The sequence below is a fragment of the Schistocerca serialis genome, chromosome 5, assembly GCF_023864345.2.
Source record: "Schistocerca serialis cubense isolate TAMUIC-IGC-003099 chromosome 5, iqSchSeri2.2, whole genome shotgun sequence".
NCBI classification, from domain to species: Eukaryota; Metazoa; Arthropoda; class Insecta; order Orthoptera; family Acrididae; genus Schistocerca; species Schistocerca serialis.
Window position 1 is genome coordinate 187,561,991 of NC_064642.1, and position 23,010 is coordinate 187,585,000.

The window sequence follows — 23,010 nt, forward strand, 5'->3', positions numbered from 1 at the left end:
ACTGTGATGCATTCTATGTGGGAATGACCAGCAACAAACTGTCCATTCGCATGAATGGACACAGGCAGACAGTGTTTGTTGGTAATGAGGATCACCCTGTGGCTAAACATGCCTTGGTGCACGGCCAGCACATCTTGGCACAGTGTTACACCGTCCGGGTTATCTGGATACTTCCCACCAACACCGACCTATCCGAACTCCGGAGATGGGAACTTGCTCTTCAATATATCCTCTCTTCCCGTTACCCACCAGGCCTCAATCTCCGCTAATTTCAAGTTGCCGCCACTCATACCTCACCTGTCATTCAACATCATCTTTGCCTCCGCACTTCGGCCTCGACTGACATCTCTGCCCAAACTCTTTGTCTTTAAATATGTCTGCTTGTGTCTGTATATGTGTGGATGGATATGTGTGTGTGTGTGTGTGTGTGTGCGAGTGTATACCCGTCCTTTTTTCCCCCTAAGGTAAGTCTTTCCGCTCCCGGGATTGGAATGACTCCTTACCCTCTCCCTTAAAACCCACTTCCTTTCGTCTTTCCCTCTCCTTCCCTCTTCCCTGATGAGGCAACAGTTTGTTGCGAAAGCTTTTGTTATAAAGGGTTTTTTTTTTTTAAATAAAATTACAGTTAAAGCTGTTGTCTTAACATTGATGACAAATTTCATCAGTTGCATTGGCACTTATAGAATGAATAAATTTATCAAACTTTAACCATTTAGTATTTTATAAATGTGAAAATATTCAAATATGAAATATTAACAATACTTTTAATATTTTTATAAAATGCAAATGATACATGGATCAGAAAATGTTCCTACCAATATATATGTTTCCAAATCACCCATTGAGTGTGGTGATACAGGTCTTTTATTTATTATTGACAAAATACCTAAAGAATTACCTATGTTTACATGCCACTTATAATGTTTTCACTAATTACATTTTAATTTTTTGATCAGTTTTGATTCTCTCAGTTGGTTTTACCTTTAAGTACCACAGACTTTAATTTACATACTGTTTTAACACAAATCCATCTCAGCTTCAAAGAAATGACTTTGACCATTGTACTCAGTCATTTGTTCCAGATTTCACCTAATTACATTAATCCTAAATATTCATACCAATTACAGGACCTATATACTTCAATAAAATTAAAATTTAGAAACAATTTTCATTGTAGCAATTTTATAAGTATAGGTTTACCCATACTTATATTTTCTGTGAGTGATTCCTGTTTATTTCAAATTGGATTGAAAAATATGTGTTACTTCTCAACTACCCCCAAAAGGATTTGTGCAACTAAAGTCGAACAAAACCTTTTCTGGCAGATCCATGTAACAGTACTCATCTTACAATCAGTTGGATGGATTAGCAATTTATGTATGATATGAGATCAGATTTCTGCTTAATCTCCAAAATGAAGTGTACACATACATCACAATGAACTTTAAACTATGTTTCCAATTAAATGTGTAAGATTATCATGAATTACTTTATATCAATTTCAACCTTATCAGACAAAATATTGATCAATAGCACAAAGAAAGAGCAAGCTAATTCACAGGATTGTCTATAACTTGTATTTCAGCATGAATAGGAGGTAAATCTATTTCAATAAGAAAAATTATCTAATGGAAGTTAGTTGAATTTTATCAAAGTAGTACACAACAGAATTGCAAGACCACTAGCTCAAATAATAAACCATTGTTTTGAAGAGGGCTGTTTCCCTGAGGTACCAAAATATGCTGAAGTCAAACCACACTCCAAGAAGGGATCAAGAGATATCATGGGAAATTTTCATCCTATCTCGATTCTTGCAGGCGTATCTAAAATATATGAAAAACTTGCTGTTGCACAAATCCAAAACTTCATTGCAAAATATTCTATTATTCTAAGCAACCAATTTGGTTTTCAGCAGCGGAAAAACACCATAGATGCAGTAAATAGTTTCACTAAGAAAATAAGTACATCATTAGGCAAGAGAAATAAGGTGGCAAGGATTTTCTCTGACCTCACAAAGGCGTTTGATTCTGTAAACCATTCATTGCTTGTTTACAAACTTGAAAAGTATGGCATTAGTGGAAGTACCCTACAATGGCTTAAATCATACTTGTCCAACAGAAAGCAAAGAGTCAGCATTTCTTCAAATGGCACATATTATTTTTCTGACTGGAAAGAAATATCTCAGGGTATCCCACAAGGCTCCACATTAGGCCCAGTCCTATTTCTCTTTTATGTTAATGACTTATCATTAAATATCATCTCCCCAACAGTTCTGTTCGCAGATGATACTTCTGTCTTAGTTGAAGATCAGGATTTGGAAAAAAATCCCAAATCTCTGATCAGTACCCTTAGTACCTTAGACTCTTGGTTTCAGCTAAATGGGTTGAATCTAAAGATATCTGAGACTCACATGATGCAGTTCAAAATCAAACAGTAAAAGTGTGAGCAGATTAAAATTGTACACAACAATCAAGATGTAGAAGAAGCTGACTCAGTCAAATTCTTAGGTTTAAATGTAGATAAAAATTTGAGCGGGTGAGCATACATTGAATACCTAGCAAACAAAGTGAGCAGCTTTGCATTTGCAGTGCGAATATTATCAACTGAAATTGACATGGACACATGAAAAGTAGCATATACAAGGTACTTCAAATCCATTATTAGGAATGGTATTGTTTTTTGGTGTAACTCGAGAAAGATAATACAGATACTAAAACACAGAAAAAAAATCATTCAAAATATGTGCGCTGCAAATCACAAAGAACCATGTCGACCATTATTTAGAAAACTTAAAATATTAACTCTGCCATTTTCATAAATATATGAGATTATTATATTTTTGTACACCAGTCATGAATAATTTGAGGGAAACCTTTTTGTCCATTCACATGATACTAGAAACAAAGAAAATTTTATGCTCCCCACCCACTGCCTCCGACTGTATACCCAGGGACCTCAATACATGAAAATGAAAATTTGTAATAGATTGAAAGGTCACAAGTTGATGCAGATGAATTAAGGTTCACTCAAAAGAAAACTAGATGAGGTACTGACACTGAAGTGTTATTACTCAGTGGATGAATTCATGCAGGACAAACTTAAAAATTAAGCTGTATACAATGTGTTACATACTCCAAGAAATTTCCTTATAGTGTTATTATTTATTGTAGTTCTATTATTTATTAATGTAAGAACCATTGTAGCTGTATTATAAATTTTTGATATGTCTACTGCATGCAAACCAAATGGATTGCAAACGTATGTCATGAGAGGAATGAAACACAATTCACAATATCACCTAAGTGTAAATGTGAACACACATAATTTGAGCATCTGGGAGTCAGCAAATCTCCATGTAAGATACAACTGCAACAATGCTCCCCTTAATTGAATGTTTTTTGTACCATATCCTGGCAGAAGGTTTATGGGTCTCTCTTTTTCAGTCAACCAACTGTAATTGGTATTTCTTACCTTGATGCACTAGAACTATGGCTCTTTCCACAGTTGATAGAAGCAGAACCACAGAATGTTATTTGGCAGCAATATAGTTTGCTCTCTCTCTGGCATAACTCAGTATGCTATCAGTTTGTTAACAAACTCATATCATGCTGTTTCTGTCTGGTCAGCTAATTCATAAATTCATCTGTAGATTTTCTAAGATCATCTATGCAGTGCTGTAGATATTTCCTTTTCTCTTTAAATTCATTTTCATAAAGGTCATTAATCTCAGTCATTCTTTTTTGTTCAATATTTTCTGTGTTTTTACATCTTCAAATATTGATTGCAATGTTGTCTTGCTGTAAAAAAAAGTGTTGCACAAATCTTTATTGATAACAACTTTTGTTACATCCCCATCTAAGCTATTTGTATGATCATAAATGATTCTCAAAGCTGTATATGATTCCTATTTAATATTTTAACAACAAACATAATCAGTTATTGATAATATAATGTAAATGGATAGATAAAAATATATACTCACCAACTGGTGGCAGGAAACACACACACACACACACACACACACACACACACACACACACACACACACACACACATACACACACACAAAACAATTTAACTTTTAAAAGCATTCAGAGCCAGTGGTTTCTTATTCTGACAGAAGAGTTGAAGGGGAAGGAAGAGGGACAAAGGAAAAGGACTGGAGAGATTTAGGGGAAGGCCTACAGTTCAGAAAAGTCACCCCGAACCCCAGGTCGGGGGTAAGTCTCCACTGACCCAGGGTTCTGGGTGACTTTTCTGAACTGTACCCCTTTCCCTAAACTCTCCAGTCCTTTTCCTTCACCCCTCTTCCTTTCCCTTCAACTCTTCTGCAAGAAAAAGGAGCCACTAGCTCCAAAAGCTCGTAAAAGTTAAATCTTTTGTGTGTGTGTTCCCCTGTTACTGCTTGGTCAGTAGACTTTTTATCTATCCATTTACATTATTTAAGATTTTGAACATCAATTTTTGTTAATGCTGAAACCTCTTTCCACATCTGCTTGACCATGGTTTAATACAAATAGAAAGAGCTTCTGGATACATGGTCAAACTTACATATGTTTCATTTACAAATGAGAGGAAAAGGAATCATCCAATCTGACAGTTTCACTATCAACTTTTATAACTTACTTAGTGTTTGAACAAACAGTGCATTGACAAAACTGACAAAAATCTGCCTGAATATCATTACAATTAGCAGTTTTTACAATATTTGAATATAGGTTACTTAGAAGGCATTTGATCTTCCTCATACAATTTTGTTTCTCTTCCGCAAAAATGTATTGGAATTAAATTGATAAATCTCTTATAATACTAAAACTGGCTGAAGATTTTGAAATAATACTAATAGCACTTTAATTAGCACAGATTTTAGATCTCTGCATGAAGTATTTCTCCGTCAAAAACTTTTCGGAAGACTATATTTCCTTAACCTGTTTTTCATCAACAAAACCAAGGTCAATTTTTTCTACAGGACGACATTTCTTATGGTTGTTGGATTCAACTCTTATTAAGTCAACTATAGTTAAATTATTCAACAATTTTGGTTTCAAAAATCTTTGCGTTAAAGCAAGAATCACGTTTTTAATATCATCACTCATTTACAGGATCATAGGTTTAACAGTCTAATATGTGTTCAGGAAAGGCTGCTATGGGTTAAGGAAACACCTCAGAATGTTTGCTATATGTAAAAAAGCAATAAGCTTTACAGCAAACAAACCATCTGGGATTTTCAATATCTTGGCTGGAGCTAGTTAATTTTTCACTTCTCTAGTATCAGTACTGTCTTGCAAACAGACACATTTTTCAACCATTGATGGGAAACAAATTTCAAAGGGAAGCATGCCACTAAACCCTCACAATACCATTGGGAGGAGGGAGGGTACTCAATCCCCAGCTTTCGTGAAAAATATGTACTGTCTTTAATGAAGCCTTCTTCCAGATTCTAGGAGGTCAGTCTCCCCCCTCCTCTTGGTGGTAGATGCAAGTTCTCACAACTGTCATCTTATTCCACAAATAATAGCATTATGTAACCTTAGAATACATGGATATTAGATTTCTCTGGGTTGACAGCAACAATAGTTTCAACAATGATTCATTTCCCTTTGGTTCTTTATTGTTTCCTGTTCAGTGGCACTTAGTACAGTGTTAGATACAACTGTGATTGAAAATGTATTGACATACACTTACTGACAGAGAAATATCACAGATTTCAGAAGAATCTACGGGTTCTCAAATTGAATCTGATAAAACTGATGATGTAGGGAATGAACCTGAAGAGGAATGTGTTACGCGCGAGGATGTAGACAGTGATAAGAGTATCTACAGACACTGAAGATGAACTCTGGGCACCTGAAACTGATGATGACACAGCTTGTGAGGTTAGTGACAGATATACTACAAGCACTGGAAAAATTCATAGCTCCAGATCTTCTCACATTAGCAGACAAGTAGCACATAACATTGTGACAGAAAGAGAAAGCATAAGATATGAAGGTAAAGTAGGTACAATAAGACAATCATTTGAAAAGATTTTGTCTCCCAAAATTGTCTACATCACAATAAAGAATTCTAATGGAGAGGCTTGAGGCAGAAAATACCCAAGACAGACTGACTTGAATTCATGGCATATATAGGGCTACTTATTATTATGGGAAGGAAAAGAACTGTAAGTCATCTGCTACAGATTTATGGTCCAACACTTCAGGAAGGTTTGTTTACACTGCTACCGTGAGATGAACTAGCCTCCAGCAGCTTACTAAAACATCAAGATTTGATGACAAAGAGTCATGAAGTGATAACAAGAAACTTGATAAGTTTGCTGCAATATGAGAAGTTTTTGATAAAATGAATGAGTTACTACCAAAATTTCATTCTGTTGGGATGCACACCATTATTGATGAAATGTTGTCATTGTCTCATGCTAGAAGCCCCTTCAAAGTCTTAATGAAGGAAAAACCTGGTAAATACAGTATAATTATATGTAAGCTCACAGATGCTAAAACCAGATATGTTATCAATATTGAGCCTTACGCTGACAAGGGGAGGCCGCCAATTGTGAAATTCAGATTCGATTCATACTGCTCATAATAAAAGCTCATGGCCAGAGGTGTAATGTGGCAAAGCACCAAGATGCACTTCTCAGCCGTTGTCGAGAAAATCGACAGTTAAAGGAAACCGTTGCGGTGAAATACTCTCTACGATTAATAATTTCCTGCAGCGTCGTGGCGCAGCGGTAAGCGCTCGGTTCGTAATCGGAAGGTCGCCGGATCGAATCTTGCGCCATGCAATTTTTTTTATTATTAGTTTTTTGTAATTCAAACATTAATGAATTGCTTATGCATATTGGTGAAGGGGGATCGCTCTCCAATTGTACCGCCTCCATTTTTCCGTTTATTTAACAGGGTGTACCAAAGCTCTCACGTATGCACTGATTTTCGACGATGTTATAAGTTGCGCTAGGGACCGCATCTACCTTCTTTCGAAGTTAGCAGGCAACTACGCTGTTATGCGGCGGCTCGTTTCGGCCCATTCAACATCTGTCCTTCAAGTGTAACGAGTGAGTAACGGAGTTTGTATTTCATACCTGCCACAGAAAATTTGTGTTCGTGGGGTCTCTATTCTAATTCGAATGTTTGACTTACGCTATACGTATTCGTTTCGGAATATCGTTTCTACGTCTTTCGTTAACTATATGTGGTTAATATTATGAAGACAATTAATAACATCTGTGAAATACAACTTTGTTTGCGGAAAACATAATGATGTTCGAAGTCGCCAGTTTTTCCAAGACAAACGACTTTCAACAACTTATTATATACATAATTGTTGCAACTGATTGCCGGGAATTATATATATATATAATCAGTGCGGACGTGAGAGCTTTGGTACACCCTGATCAGTGTGTCAGACCCACCATACTTCCTCCGGACACTGCGAGAGGGCTGTACAAGCAATGATCACACGCACGGCACAGCGGACACACCAGGAACCGCGGTGTTGGCCGTCGAATGGCGCTAGCTGCGCAGCATTTCTGCACCGCCGCCGTCAGTGTCAGCCAGTTTGCCGTGGCATATGGAGCTCCATCGCAGTCTTCTACACTGGTAGCATGCCGCGACAGCGTGGACGTGAACCGTATGTGCAGTTGACGGACTTTGAGCGAGGGCGTATAGTGGGCATGCGGGAGGCCGGGTGGACGTACCGCCGAATTGCTCAACACGTGGGGCGTGAGGTCTCCACAGTACATCGATGTTGTCGCCAGTGGTCGGTGGAAGGTGCACGTGCCCGTCGACCTGGGACCGGACCGCAGCGACGCACGGATGCACGCCAAGACCGTAGGATCCTACGCAGTGCCGTAGGGGACCGCACCGCCACTTCCCAGCAAATTAAGGACACTGTTGCTCCTGGGGTATCGGCGAGGACCATTCGCAACCGTCTCCATGAAGTTGGGCTACAGTCCCGCACACCGTTAGGCCGTCTTCCGCTCACGCCCCAACATCGTGTAGCCCGCCGCCAGTGGTGTCGCGACAGGTGTGAATGGAGGGACGAATGGAGACGTGTCGTCTTCAGCGATGAGAGTCGCTTCTGCCTTGGTGCCAATGATGGTCGTATGCGTGTTTGGCGCCGTGCAGGTGAGCGCCACAATCAGGACTGCATACGACCGAGGCACACAGGGCCAACACCCGGCATCATGGTGTGGGGAGCGATCTCCTACACTGGCCGTACACCACTGGTGATCGTCGAGGGGACACTGAATAGTGCACGGTACATCCAAACCGTCATCGAACCCATCGTTCTACCATTCCTAGACCGGCAAGGGAACTTGCTGTTCCAACAGGACAATGCACGTCCGCATGTATCCCGTGCCACCCAACGTGCTCTAGAAGGTGTAAGTCAACTACCCTGGCCAGCAAGATCTCCGGATCTGTCCCCCATTGAGCATGTTTGGGACTGGATGAAGCGTCGTCTCACGTGGTCTGGACGTCCAGCACGAACGCTGGTCCAACTGAGGCGCCAGGTGGAAATGGCATGGCAAGCCGTTCCACAGGACTACATCCAGCATCTCTACGATCGTCTCCATGGGAGAATAGCAGCCTGCATTGCTGCGAAAGGTGGATATACACTGTACTAGTGCCGACATTGTGCATGCTCTGTTGCCTGTGTCTATGTGCCTGTGGTTCTGTCAGTGTGATCATGTGATGTATCTGACCCCAGGAATGTGTCAATAAAGTTTCCCCTTCCTGGGACAATGAATTCACGGTGTTCTTATTTCAATTTCCAGGAGTGTATATGTTGTGTTAGTGATAAGTAATGGAATCATGAGAGGATGGAAGAAAAGGCAAAAAAAAACAGCAGTGATATTTCATAAAACTCAACAAGATACTGTGTTTAATCTGGTTTTATGAAATATGATGAAATTAAATCGGTGTCTTGATAAAGAATTTCTGTCAAACAAAGAGGTAAGGTAAACAGAAAATGAAAGGTGTCAGCATATGTGGAGGAGAAGTCGCAGATTATCTGAAAACTATAATTAACATCTGAAGTAATCAGCTCGTGTGAAATTGCTATGATTTGGTGCAGCAGCAGAGGCAATATGCAGTACAAACCATCTTAAATATGAGATCTTAATATTCATTGTGGCGACTGGATTTCGAGTGTAGGAAAAGGGAGAGAAGGAAACATAGTAGGTGAATATGGTTTGGGGGACAGAAATGAAAGAGGAAGCCGCCTGGTAGAATTTTGCACAGAGCACAAATAATCATAACTAACACTTGGTTTAAGAATCATGAAAGAAGGTTGTATACATGGAAGAACCCTGGAGATACTAAAAGGTATCAGATAGATTATATAATGGTAAGACAGAGATTTAGGAACCAGGTTTTAAATTGTAAGACATTTCCAGGGGCAGATGTGGACTCTGACCACAATCTATTGGTTATGACCTGTAGATTAAAACTGAAGAAACTGCAAAAAGGTGGGAATTTAAGGAGATGGGACCTGGATAAACTAAAAGAACCAGTGGTTGTACAGAGATTCACGGAGAGCATAAGGGAGCAATTGACGGGAATGGGGGAAATAAATACAGTAGAAGAAGAATGGGTAGCTTTGAGGGATGAAGTAGTGAAGGCAGCAGAGGATCAAGTAGGTAAAAAGACGAGGGCTAGTAGAAATCCTTGGGTAACTGAAGAAATATTGAATTTAATTGATGAAAGGAGAAAATATAAAAATGCAGTAAGTGAAACAGGCAAAAAGGAATACAAACGTCTCAAAAATGAGATCGACAGGAAGTGCAAAATGGCTAAGCAGGGATGGCTAGAGGACAAATGTAAGGATGTAGAGGCCTATCTCACTAGGGGTAAGATAGATACTGCCTACAGGAAAATTAAAGAGACCTTTGGAGATAAGAGAACGACTTGTATGAATATCAAGAGCTCAGATGGAAACCCAGTTCTAAGCAAAGAAGGGAAAGCAGAAAGGTGGAAGGAGTATATAGAGGGTCTATACAAGGGTGATGTACTTGAGGACAATATTATGGAAATGGAAGAGGATGTAGATGAAGATGAAATGGGAGATACGATACTGCGTGAAGAGTTTGACAGAGCACTGAAAGACCTGAGTCGAAACAAGGCCCCCGGAGTAGACAATATTCCACTGGAACTACTGACGGCCGTGGGAGAGCCAGTCCTGACAAAACTCTACCATCTGGTGAGCAAGATGTATGAAACAGGCGAAATACCCTCAGACTTCAAGAAGAATATAATAATTACAATCCCAAAGAAAGCAGGTGTTGACAGATGTGAAAATTACCGAACTATCAGCTTAATAAGTCACAGCTGCAAAATACTAACACGAATTCTTTACAGACGAATGGAAAAACTACTAGAAGCCAACCTCGGGGAAGATCAGTTTGGATTCCGTAGAAACACTGGAACTCGTGAGGCAATACTGACCTTACGACTTATCTTAGAAGAAAGATTAAGGAAAGGCAAACCTACGTTTCTAGCATTTGTAGACTTAGAGAAAGCTTTTGACAATGTTGACTGGAATACTCTCTTTCAAATTCTAAAGGTGGCAGGGGTAAAATACAGGGAGCGAAAGGCTATTTACAATTTGTACAGAAACCAGATGGCAGTTATAAGAGTCGAGGGACATGAAAGGGAAGCAGTGGTTGGGAAGGGAGTAAGACAGGGTTGTAGCCTCTCCCCGATGTTGTTCAATCTGTATATTGAGCAAGCAGTAAAGGAAACAAAAGAAAAATTCGGGGTAGGCATTAAAATTCATGGAGAAGAAATAAAAACTTTGAGGTTCGCCGATGACATTGTAATTCTGTCAGAGACAGCAAAGGACTTGGAAGAGCAGTTGAATGGAATGGACAGTGTCTTGAAAGGAGGATATAAGATGAACATCAACAAAAGCAAAACAAGGATAATGGAATGTAGTCTAATTAAGTCAGGTGATGCTGAGGGAATTAGATTAGGAAATGAGGCACTTAAAGTAGTAAAGGAGTTTTGCTATTTGGGGAGCAAAATAACTGATGATGGTCGAAGTAGAGAGGATATAAAATGTAGGCTGGCAGTGGCAAGGAAAGAGTTTCTGAAGAAGAGAAATTTGTTAACATCCAGTATTGATTTAAGTGTCAGGAAGTCATTTCTGAAAGTATTCGTATGGAGTGTAGCCATGTATGGAAGTGAAACATGGACGATAAATAGTTTGGACAAGAAGAGAATAGAAGCTTTCAAAATGTGGTGCTACAGAAGAATGCTGAAGATTAGATGGGTAGATCACATAACTAATGAGGAGGTATTGAATAGGATTGGGGAGGAGAGAAGTTTGTGGCACAACTTGACCAGAAGAAGGGATCAATTGGTAGGACATGTTCTGAGGCATCAAGGGATCACCAATTTAGTATTGGAGGGCAGTGTGGAGGGTAAAAATCGTAGAGGGAGACCAAGAGATGAATACACTAAGCAGATTCAGAAGGATGTAGGTTGCAGTAAGTACTGGGAGATGAAAAAGCTTGCACAGGATAGAGTAGCATGGAGAGCTGCATCAAACCAGTCCCAGGACTGAAGACCACAACAACAAACAATATTAATTGTGGTATAATAGAAGTGTTTGTGTTCAGTGAAATCAGTATATGGAGATAACTATCTACCTATAGAAGTGTGTCATGGTACAGCCTTTTCTAACATTAAGGAATTACAGCTTTAAACATGGTTGCCTGGAGTAATGTATGTGGAAAATATAAGCAAGATTTGTATGTATATCATCCTTCAGGCTAGAATCTCACTGAATTTTATGGAATACAGTGAAATAATAGCTTTTCTAAGTGATAATTTTGTCTGATTAGTAATGCCTTAGCATAAGGATCTGTTGTTGTGGAGTGTTTTTCAGTAGAATCAATTTTGTATTAGATAAGCAGAGCATGTGTTTATTTGTTAGATAGTAGGGCAATAATGAAATAATGAATAAATTAGGATCTTAGTGGTTAGGGAGCCTGTCTCTGCAGCAGAGATATTTTTTGAGAATGCACTCCACTAGTTAATGAGATAAGAAATGTAAGTAAAATAATGGACCTAACAGACATATTTGATGAAAAAGATAACTGTATGCAAACAAATGTGGTGTAACTATTTTGAGGATCTATTTTTGAATCAGGTGACATTTGGTACTGTGTTTATTGTGCAATTCGTGACACTGCAGCTGGGAATGAGAACTTAACTGAAAGAGAAATACTTTAGTGAGGTAAAAGTAAAAAAAGGCTGCATTATTGGGTCTGTAGGTTATCTGAAGACTTCTAGTTGCATTCTGAGTGGTAATACCGAAAGAAGAAAAGTAATTTTGCTTATAAACTGATAACTGTGGTGCTAGATTGATGTAAATGTGCTGATAGGTCAACTATTTGGTAAGATTTTGTGATTTTGCGAAGATTAAATTTTTTGGTTGAATGAGAATAATACTCAGAGTGAAGATGATGAGTCCATAAATGGCGTGAATTTCAAACCAGGACTTTGCATTTTAGTGATTTTGCAAATGGGAAAGAAATCCAAATCTTTCAAGTTTAACCAGTTTGAGACAGAGTTATGACATAGTGTAATATTTTGTAGTGTAATGTGCACTTGATTTTAAACTTTTACTAGTCCCCACCTTTTGTAATATAGTCAATTTATTGCTAATTATTGTGATGCTATGAGATCTGGGTAATGTATCTATTTATGAAGTAAAGACTAGTATTTGCCATTAGTGTGAAACATTTTTTCCTTATACTTAGAAGAAAAAGTGAGTAATCTAAAGTAGGGTGTTTTGTCTAATTTTTTCATGTACTGTGGTGGAGGAGAACCACCTCCAAGGGAATGGAACTGATAGCAATGCATTTCCTTACTAACTACAACTTGGGCCTGTTGAAGGCATGGACAACTTGGTAAGAAAATGTGTTAAAGCTCATTAAAAGAGTGAAAGTTCTTGTGAAAAATACTAAACATTCAAAAGGTGATATATTCTGTCTGAAAATGTCCTGGAAGGCACAGTGTAACTTAACTTTTTGAAACCCATGATCATTTATTCTTTGAAGCAAGACAGGACTTATATAAAGTGATATGTATCTTAGAATGTAATCTTTGTTTATCCAAGAAGGACATCACTTATGGTGAAGATGCCTATTGTTATTAAAAATATAATTTGTGAATATTTTATGCCATTGTACAGTACACTATATGTAAATATTTTGTATGGGCCAGTTCATATAAGTAGGAATTTGAAAAACATATGTACTGTAGTTTTTGTTAGGAGATTTCTTGTGCAATATTCTTTTGTGTGTAGAATGTTAAGCCCACTTTCTGGGATCACAAGTGGTAATTGAATTGCCCAGTTAGCTATTTGCAATATTTATCTGGTCAGTCCAGTGACGGGTCAAGTGACACAGCAAGATGGGATCTCTTTACTCCCTCTCTCGTTTTGCCATCTGCTTCATTGTATTCATTTTCTCATTTCTGACTGATTACCATTAACACACACGACTATAATCTGCATTTCCATAAAAGAAAAAGGTTGGCCCCCAGTCATAAGAAATATAGCACCAGGTCTAATTATGTGCTTAATTTTTGTGTATGTAATTAATTTGCTAATTTATTTTGACCAATTCTAGTTACCACCTTTGTCACAAGGTGAAATCAGTAATTGTTCTGTGACTTAAGTGCTATTGTTGACTTATATACAAATATAAGTTCTGTAATAATTATAACCATTTGCAAGAAGAACTGCTAGGATTCTTAAAGTATCTATTTGGCTCTATTCAAAAACATGTTAGCATAGTCAGTCTTTATTTAATTCCATAATAATTGCCAGGTTTGTCAAAAGCACTGTTTGTGTAACTATATCTGTTAATGTCATTATTTAAACAAATAATATGGCCTAACCTCTGTGAGAGAAGGAACTGTTAAAGAGCAGAAATTTTTTGCTGTATTCAGTTAATTGAATGAGTTCTGTTTTAATTTCAATTTCTGTAAATTAAACATTGAATAATGTACAGTTTCAGTACCTATATTGTGAGGATATAAAAGACCTGATTTTTGGTGTTGAGATGAGTCAGTCCATGGCCAATTTTCAGACAGGAATTCTGTATCAATTAGAGTAACAGAATTGCATTAACTTAACAGTGGAATTAGTGTAACACCAATAGGCAGTGCATTAAAACAATGACAGTGTCTGTTCAATTTATTTGAGAAATAGTGTCACACATACCTTATTATTCTGCAAGAACTGTGAACTGTGTGGTTAGGTATTTACTGCTCATAGATGTTCAACTGCAAACTATGATGCGGTAAATAGTTGTACACTATATTTGTAGAACTTTCCCAACTGGAATAAGAAAAAAACCTAATAAGTAAATGACTTTTTTTTTCAAGAACTGGGAATACAGCTCATGAAACCATACACTGAAGAAAGAGCTACAAATATTGCAGGACTGCTAAAGCCTGTAGTTTCAAATTTGTAGGGCATTGTCAGATGGAAAATGAAGCAGAACATCAATGCAATGGAAACTAATGGAGGTAAAGGTAGATGTAATTTGTGTGTTAGTGAAAGCCATTCAAAAGCACAAAAGTATAACAAAGTGAAAAAAATAACAATAATCTGTGACAATTGTAAGAGATACACATGTGGTAAACACAGCAAAAAAACTGTTGTATGTTCCAAGTGGGGAATAGATTCCAAAGAAACTGGTGGATAGTTCTTCACACAAAACTATGTTGTGTACCTAAGCTATTTGCATATTATATCATGTTTTTGTAACATTTTTTTAATTATAGTAAAGTGTACTTGAATAGTAACTAATTTTTCTCAAGATAATTAGTCTTAGTAAACTTAAATGACAAAGTAAGTGAAAGATATAGAATGCATATTTGAAAACAGTTTTAAAAGAAATATTCAGGTTCTGGGTCCTGATTGTGTATCAACAGATCTTTCAAAAGTATGTTATTAATGAAATTCAAGAACAATTAAAGAATTCTATTTATTTTTTGAATTTTTTATGGTGGGCACAAAGTACCCTAACAGAAAGATGGCAGGGGAAACAATAGAAGGATAAAACAACACTGCTAACCACTGTAACCAATCAGAAATTTCTTTTTTATCCTGCAACCCAAACAAAAATACCCTCAAAATACCCACAAGTACAGAATTATGTAGTGCCTCTTTGTGATGTAATATGCAACTTACGTAAGGGTCCTGAGCTCTCAAAATACCCAAATTCCAGGCAATTACCCACAATCTGACATCACTGCTGCTAACATTTTTCTGAGCTTCACAAGAGAGGGGAAAAAGGGGAGGGAATCTATCTAACAAAGAACTAACTTTCTCTTCTGGCTGTAGAAGAGTAGGTGTTGCTATTAGGGTGATCTGAGCCAGTTCTCATTGTGCTTGAGCTGAATGACACACTAAGAGCATTGTTGTTCATTTTATGAACATGACACACTGAAAAAAGCTTCTGTTGTGATAATACATATATGTGACTCCATGCAGATTTTTCATCATGATAATATAAGGAGCTTGTAAGGAGTATTTTGGTCATATAAGAAGTTCCAAGCACTTCTTGGAAATTTTCTCACAACTAAGGTGTTTCTAAGGAGTATAACAAGTCTGTATGCACCCTTAATTAAGGCTACCACCATCGAGTCCACCCTTCACAAGACTAATACAATAATTACAAATGGCTGGAGGAACAACACTGAGCATTTACTAGACACTCTTTTGCCAAATGATTCTGCAAATACAGACAAAAACCAGCAATCAGTGGCCCATGAAGTGACATGTTTTGAATATAGTAACAATAACGCACTATTCCTGTTTGTTCAGGAAGAAGTGGCACTCACAATGGTCATGCTTAAACGTGGCTTGGCACTGGGTGCAGATAGTATGTTTTCAGGGCTGGTAAAGAAAGTACCTCCAATCATGGTGCCATTCTTAACACATCTGTTGAATGAGGCATTGAGGCAGTGCAGGGTGCCAGAGACTTGGATATCTGTACATATAGCTACCATAAATGAAGACTTCAATAAAGATCCCACAGAACTAAAGAGCTACAGAACTATATGTTTAATAAACACATGATCAAAAGCTCAGGAATGGTTACACTGCAAGCATCTTCAAGAGCAAAGAGAGCTCCAGGGTCTCAGCATATGTCAATTTGGCTTCTACAAATGGAAATTAATAGATGACAATGTTGATCAGGCTTTTCAAAATGAAGACAGAGTGAACAATAAATACTGTACTGCAATTATGACTGAAATTTCTGGCAAATTCAATAGTTTATGATGGCCTGCAATGTTCAGTTACCGAAGGAGCCTTCAGATCCCAAAATGTCTTTATTATAGTTTCCTGAAATCCTGTAAGGGTCACATATTCAAGGGCTTGTTGGAGGGCATAAGGGTATAATACAGATTACACATGTCTGTCCACAAGGCTTGATATGTGAACCAATATTTGGAGACCTAACAACTAAGCCATTGCCTTAACTGCTGGATGTGATTGATGAACTGAATGGAGTTGTGGCTTATGCTGAGGGTATTCTGTTGGTGGTCTCTGGGGCTTTCAGGTGCAAGCTTGAAGAAGATGCAAACCACATGCTCTCAAATATGCATGGGTGGTATAGGAACAACAAATTAACTGTATCTTTAACTAAAACTACATACATGCTGCTTAAAGGCAAACACTCCCTATCCAGGAATCCAGCCCGTAGGTTAGATAGCAGCCCCATTTTGAGAAGCAATCTATTCAGGGAATTAGGGGTTGCTCTCAACAACAGAAGAAACTTCTTGGCTTATGTGCATACAGTCTGCCTAAGGCTGCCAAAATCAAGAGCAAAATTGCCAGCACATGCACTGCTAACTTATCGTTGCAGCAGTTAAACTGTACCACAGTCCAGTACTGATTGGAACTGTGGGCCTTGTAGTTAACTCTTGGGCTCATTGGCTATGGTGGTATGACACATAATCACCCAAAAGGTACACAGTGAGGATTTCTTCTAGGGATGATGAGAGCATACAGTACTACACTGGCAGAGGCTCATCTCATCATTCTGGAAATATCTCCTGTTGTCATCCCAGTATAATATCTTGTCACTACATATTGTTAGTGGCAGGGTAATATAGATAAAGTACAAGAAATTCTGGGTACCAGGATAACTAAAAATTTAGGTCTTCAAGGCTGTACAATTGATGAATAGCAGCAGGATTGAGACAATAGAAATACAAGATGCTGGGTATGCGGTGCCCTGAACATCAGACAGAGACTACAAATGAAGCATATCATCTCAAGCAGTGGAATAGTTCACTTTATGAAAGATACGGGCCTAAAGCCCAATACATAAATAGAACAGGAAAGACCATCAACATTGTGTGATTATGGTGATTGAAAATCCCCTGAGTATGTGGGGTCACATGCCCACTCCAGGTGGAAGCTAGGAGATATTAACCTCCTGAGGGCACAATGACATACCTAATTAGGAATGCTAACACATTCCAGTTACTGAACATAGTCATGACCAATGTACCTAGAAATGAAATAAACAAATTCATAGCATCTGTCAGAAACAAAAACATGCATCTAAGGAACATCAACAGATGAGAGTTGATGAGTGACAGTGAATATGTGACTAATAAGCAGATATAAGAGGATTGCAATAGCAATGGTGGTGATAAAGAGACAAACACTGAGTGATCAATGAAGTTTTGTGTGGTGTCTGTTAATAAGAGCACATTCAATTGCAATTTGGTTTTAATTTATTTTCAATATAAATACTGTTATTAGTCATATTAATTGCACTGACTTAATTAAAGGTAACTGAAGTCTAGGCTATTTTCCCCACTCAACACAGGCCAAACTCAAAGACTTATTAAAATAGTTGCAAACCACAACTAGCTAATAAAATAACACATTTATCTCTTTTGTTTTTGTTTCATTCCTTATTTCCATTTTTTCTAATACTTAATTTTTCTTTATGTATACACTTATTATTAAGTTTTAGTGATGTTTTTAGGACTGATGTACATTGTGTGACCAGTTTTAGACACACTAGAGCAGGTTTTATGATTGCAAAAAATAAACAAATAAATGAAAAATTCAGTTATCTCCATACTATGACATACAAACTTCATTTTGTATCTCCATAAATATATTTTACAAATGTCAACTGTTAAATGTATCTCTTATAATCACCTTCAAGCTAGTTAAACAATCAACAGTGATCTTCCCATGACTTAGAAACTAATAATAAATCATCTACAGACATAATTAGTTCTTGTACTAATTTGTCTCTTAAAGACTTATAAAAGCATAAATAAAAGCAACTACACATACATTCAAACCAAAACAGAACATTTGAAACTGGTAAGAATTACCCTCAAATCAGAATGCTGTGTACAATCTTGATTTTTTTTTTTATGTAGCACCAGCTGTCAGCATCCAGCTGTTAAATATGTTAAACTAAAGAATTTAGCTTCCTCAAACTTTGACAACAACTCCTCTTTACTGATGGGCCTGTCCTGTTCAGTTTCAATCTGTTTATTTGAAGTTTGTGCATCTAGAACTCATCAAACACTTTCTGCAGGTTTTTTAATCACTAGCAATGAATTATTATATACATTTACATCTACATCTACATACATACTCCACAATCAACCATACAGTGCATGGCGGAGGGTAGCTCGTACCACAACTAGCATCTTCTCTCCCTTTTCCGCTCCCAAACAGAATGAGGGAAAAATGACTGCCTATATGCCTCTGTACGAGCCCTAATCTCTCTTATCTTATCTTTGTGGTCTTTCCGCAAAATGTAAGTTGGCGGTAGTAAAACTGTACTGCAGTCAGCCTCAAATGCTGGTTCTCTAAATTTCCTCAGTAGTGATTCACGAAAAGAATACCTCCTTTCCTCTAGAGACTCCCACCCGAGTTCCTGAAGCATTTCCATAACACTCGCATGATAATCAAGCTTACCAGTAACAAATCTAGCAGCTCGCCTCTGAATTGCTTCTATGTCCTCCCTCAATCCGACCTGATAGGGATCCCAAACACTCAAGCAGTACTCAAGAATAGGTCGAATTAGTGTCTTATAAGTGGTCTCCTTTACAGATGAACCACATCTTACCAAAATTCTACCGATGAACCGAAGATGACCATCCGCCTTCCCCACAACTGCCATTACATGCTTGTCCCATTTCATATCGCTCTGCAGTGTTACACCCAAATATTTAATCAATGTGACTGTGTCAAGCTCTACACTACTAATGGAGTATTCAAACATTACAGGATTCTTTTTCCTATTCATCTGCATTAATTTACATTTATCTATATTTAGAGTTAGCAGCCATTCTTTACACCAATCACAAATCCTGTCCAAGTCAACTTGTATCCTCCTACAGTTACTAAACGACAACACCTTCCCATACACCACAGCATCACCAGCAAACAGCCACACATTGTTATCCACCCTGTCCAAAAGATCATTTATGTAGATAGAAAACAACAGTGAACCTACCACACTTCCCTGGGGCACTCCAGATGATACCCAAACCTCCAATGAACACTCACCATTGAGGACAACATACTGGGTTCTATTACTTCAGAAGTCTTCGAGCCACTAACATACTTAGGAACCAATCCCATATGCTCGTACCTTAGTTAGGAGTCTGCAGTGGGGCACCGAGTCAAACGCTTTCCGGAAGTCAAGGAATATGGCATCAATCTGATACCCTTCATCCATGGTTCACAAGATATCATGTGAAAAAAGGGCAAGTTGTGTTTCGCAGGAGCGATGCTTTCTAAAGCCGTGCATATGCATGGACAGCAACTTCTCTGTCTCAAGGAAATTCGTCATATTCGAATTGAGAATATGTTCAAGAATCCTGCAACAAACCAATGTTAAGGATATTGGTCTGTAATTTTGAGGATCCATCCTTCTGCCCTTCTTATATACAGGCGTCACCTGCGCTTTTTTCCAGTCACTTGGGACTTTACGTTGGGCAAGAGATTCATGATAAATGCAAGCTAAGTAAGGAGCCAATGCAGTAGAGTACTGTCTGTAAAACCGAATTGGAATCCCATCAGGACCTGGCAATTTATTTATTTTCAACCCATTCAGCTGCTTCACAACCTGAGGGATGTCTATCACTATGTCCTCCATACGGGAATCTGTACAAGACTCATACGGTGCTATGTTTGTACGATCCTCCTGTGTGAAAGATTTCTCATATGCTAAATTTAAAATTTTAGCTTTTGTTTTCGTGTCTTCTGTTGACAGGCCAGACTATCAGTGAGTGGCTGTATGGAAGCCTTCGACCCGCATACCGATTTTACGTGAGACCAGAATTTTCTTGGGTTTTCAGCAAGATATTTTGCTAAGGTATGACGGTGGTAGTGGTTGTATGCTTCGCGCATCGCTCTTCTTACAGCAGCACGAATCTCTACTAACTTTTGCCTGTCCTCATTCTCCCAATCTTCCTTGTACCGCGAGTGCAACTGTCTTTGCTTCCTGAGCATTCTCCGAATTGCTCTGTTAAACCATGGTGGGTCTTTCCCACCCTTAACCCACTTTTTCGACACATACTTGTACAACGCGTGATTTACAATGTGTTTAAAATTAGCCCATAATTCTTCCACGTCCATCGTACTGAAGTAAATGAAGTCGATTCATTTACTAAGTGGGATGCTAACAACTGCTTACCTGCTCTTTCTAGTAAGAATACTCTCCTAGCCTACTTGACCAACTTTTTAACTTTCGTAACCATAGTCATAAGGACAAGATCATGATCACTAATTCCTGTCTCAACACTGACACTGTCGATGAGGTCTGGTCTGTTCGTGGCTACCAGATCTAAAATATTTCCATTACACATTGGCTGTCGATTTAGCTGCTCAAGACAGTTTTCAGATAATGTGTTCAAAAGTAATTCACACGACAACTTGTCTGTACCACCTATAATGAATCCATAGACACCCCAGTCTATACTAGGTAGGTTGAAGTCGCCTCCAACTAATATAGCATGATCCAGGTACTTCTGCAATACAGAATGTAGACTCCCTTCGAATGATTCTAGAACTGTCACGGTGGATCCTGGTGGCCGGTAATAACACCCCACAATTAACTTTTTTCCCCCTAGCCCTGTTAAACGTGTCCAGATAACTTCACAATCACACTCTACTTCGACCCAAGTAGACACAATATTTTCGTCAACTGCAATGAAGACACCACCTCCTATGGTGTCTAATCTGTCTTTCCAATACACATTCCAACCCTCACTAAATATTTCAGAACTTCCTATCTCTCGGTTCAGCCAGGTCTCATTCCCAAGAATAATTTGCACGCCACACGCTTCCTGGAGGGCAGTAAATTCAGGAACATTATTCTGAACACTCTGAAAATTTACTGCTAATATCTTGATAGCTGAAGTGTCTTTACACTGAGCACGTCCTGATTTCCCTGCCTGCACATCGACTGGTGAGTGTTCATCAGGACACCTCGCACTACTGCCTAGCCTAAAACACCCCCACGTGCACACCACAATTACTCTGCTACCTGAGTAGCCGCTTCCTTTGCGTAGTGCACCCCTGACCTATCTAGGAGCATCCTACAATTCCCCAACCAATAGCACAAGTCTAGAAATCTGCAGCCAAGTCCGTCACAGAGTCGACGAGCCTCTGGTTGAGACCCTCCACTCGGCTCCAAACCAAAGGACCCTGATCCACTCTGGGAACAATGCTGCAAATAGAGAGCTCTGCTTGCACCCCGCGTGCAAGGCCAGCGGTCTTCACCAAATCCACCAGCCACCTGTATGAACTGAGGATCGCCTCAGAACCCAAGTGATAGGCATTATTGGTACCGATGTGAGCAACTACTTGCAGACGTTTGCACCCCGTACCCCATAGTTATGCTACATTCAATAATATCATTATCAATCAGCTCAAAGAGTCACTGGTATTCTGCAAGGTTTATAAATTAAATGCTCAACTTTTTTATCTCTAATTACACTGGGTTCATCAGAAAGCATAACTTTATGTGCTGATTAAATATTTTGTAATTAATTTCATGTTCTGCCATTCATAAAGTAGAATCATCCACATCTAATTTTTTGTTTTCTGATCATTCTTCCCAAATTTCACTTCTTCTCTTCACTGCAATAATATTAGACATATTCAACAAATTGACTTGTTTAACCACCTGTTGTTCTTCCTTAAAATTTAATAAAGTTCTTTTGAAAGGAATGCTATAATTATTATTTTCTCCTTTCCATACAACTCTTTTTCTATTGAAGTCCAGTGATATTTTATTACCATGTAAATAGTCTGATCCTGATAGCACATCAAATTCAGATTAGGTAGTATTCTATGTACCGACTTGACAGAAAATCCTAGGAAGTTCTGGTCTTACGTTAAATCAGTAAGTGGCTCGAAACAGTATATCCAGACACTCTGGGATGATGATGGCATTGAAACAGAGGATGACATGTGTAAAGCTGAAATACTAAACACCTTTTTCCAAAGCTGTTTCACAGAGGAAGACCGCACTGCAGTTCCTTCTCTAAATCCTCGCACAAACGAAAAAATGGCTGACATCAAAATAAGTGTCCAAGGAATAGAAAAGCAACTGGAATCACTCAACAGAGGAAAGTCCACTGGACCTGACGGGATACCAATTCGATTCTACACAGAGTACGTGAAAGAACTTGCCCCCCTTCTAACAGCCGTGTACCGCAAGTCTCTAGAGGAACGGAAGGTTCCAAATGATTGGAAAAGAGCACAGGTAGTCCCAGTCTTCAAGAAGGGTCGTCGAGCAGATGCGCAAAACTATAGACCTATATCTCTGACGTCGATCTGTTGTAGAATTTTAGAACATGTTTTTTGCTTGAGTATCATGTCGTTTTTGGAAACCCAGAATCTACTATGTAGGAATCAACATGGATTCCGGAAACAGCGATCGTGTGACACCCAACTCGCTTTATGTGTTCATGAGACCCAGAAAATATT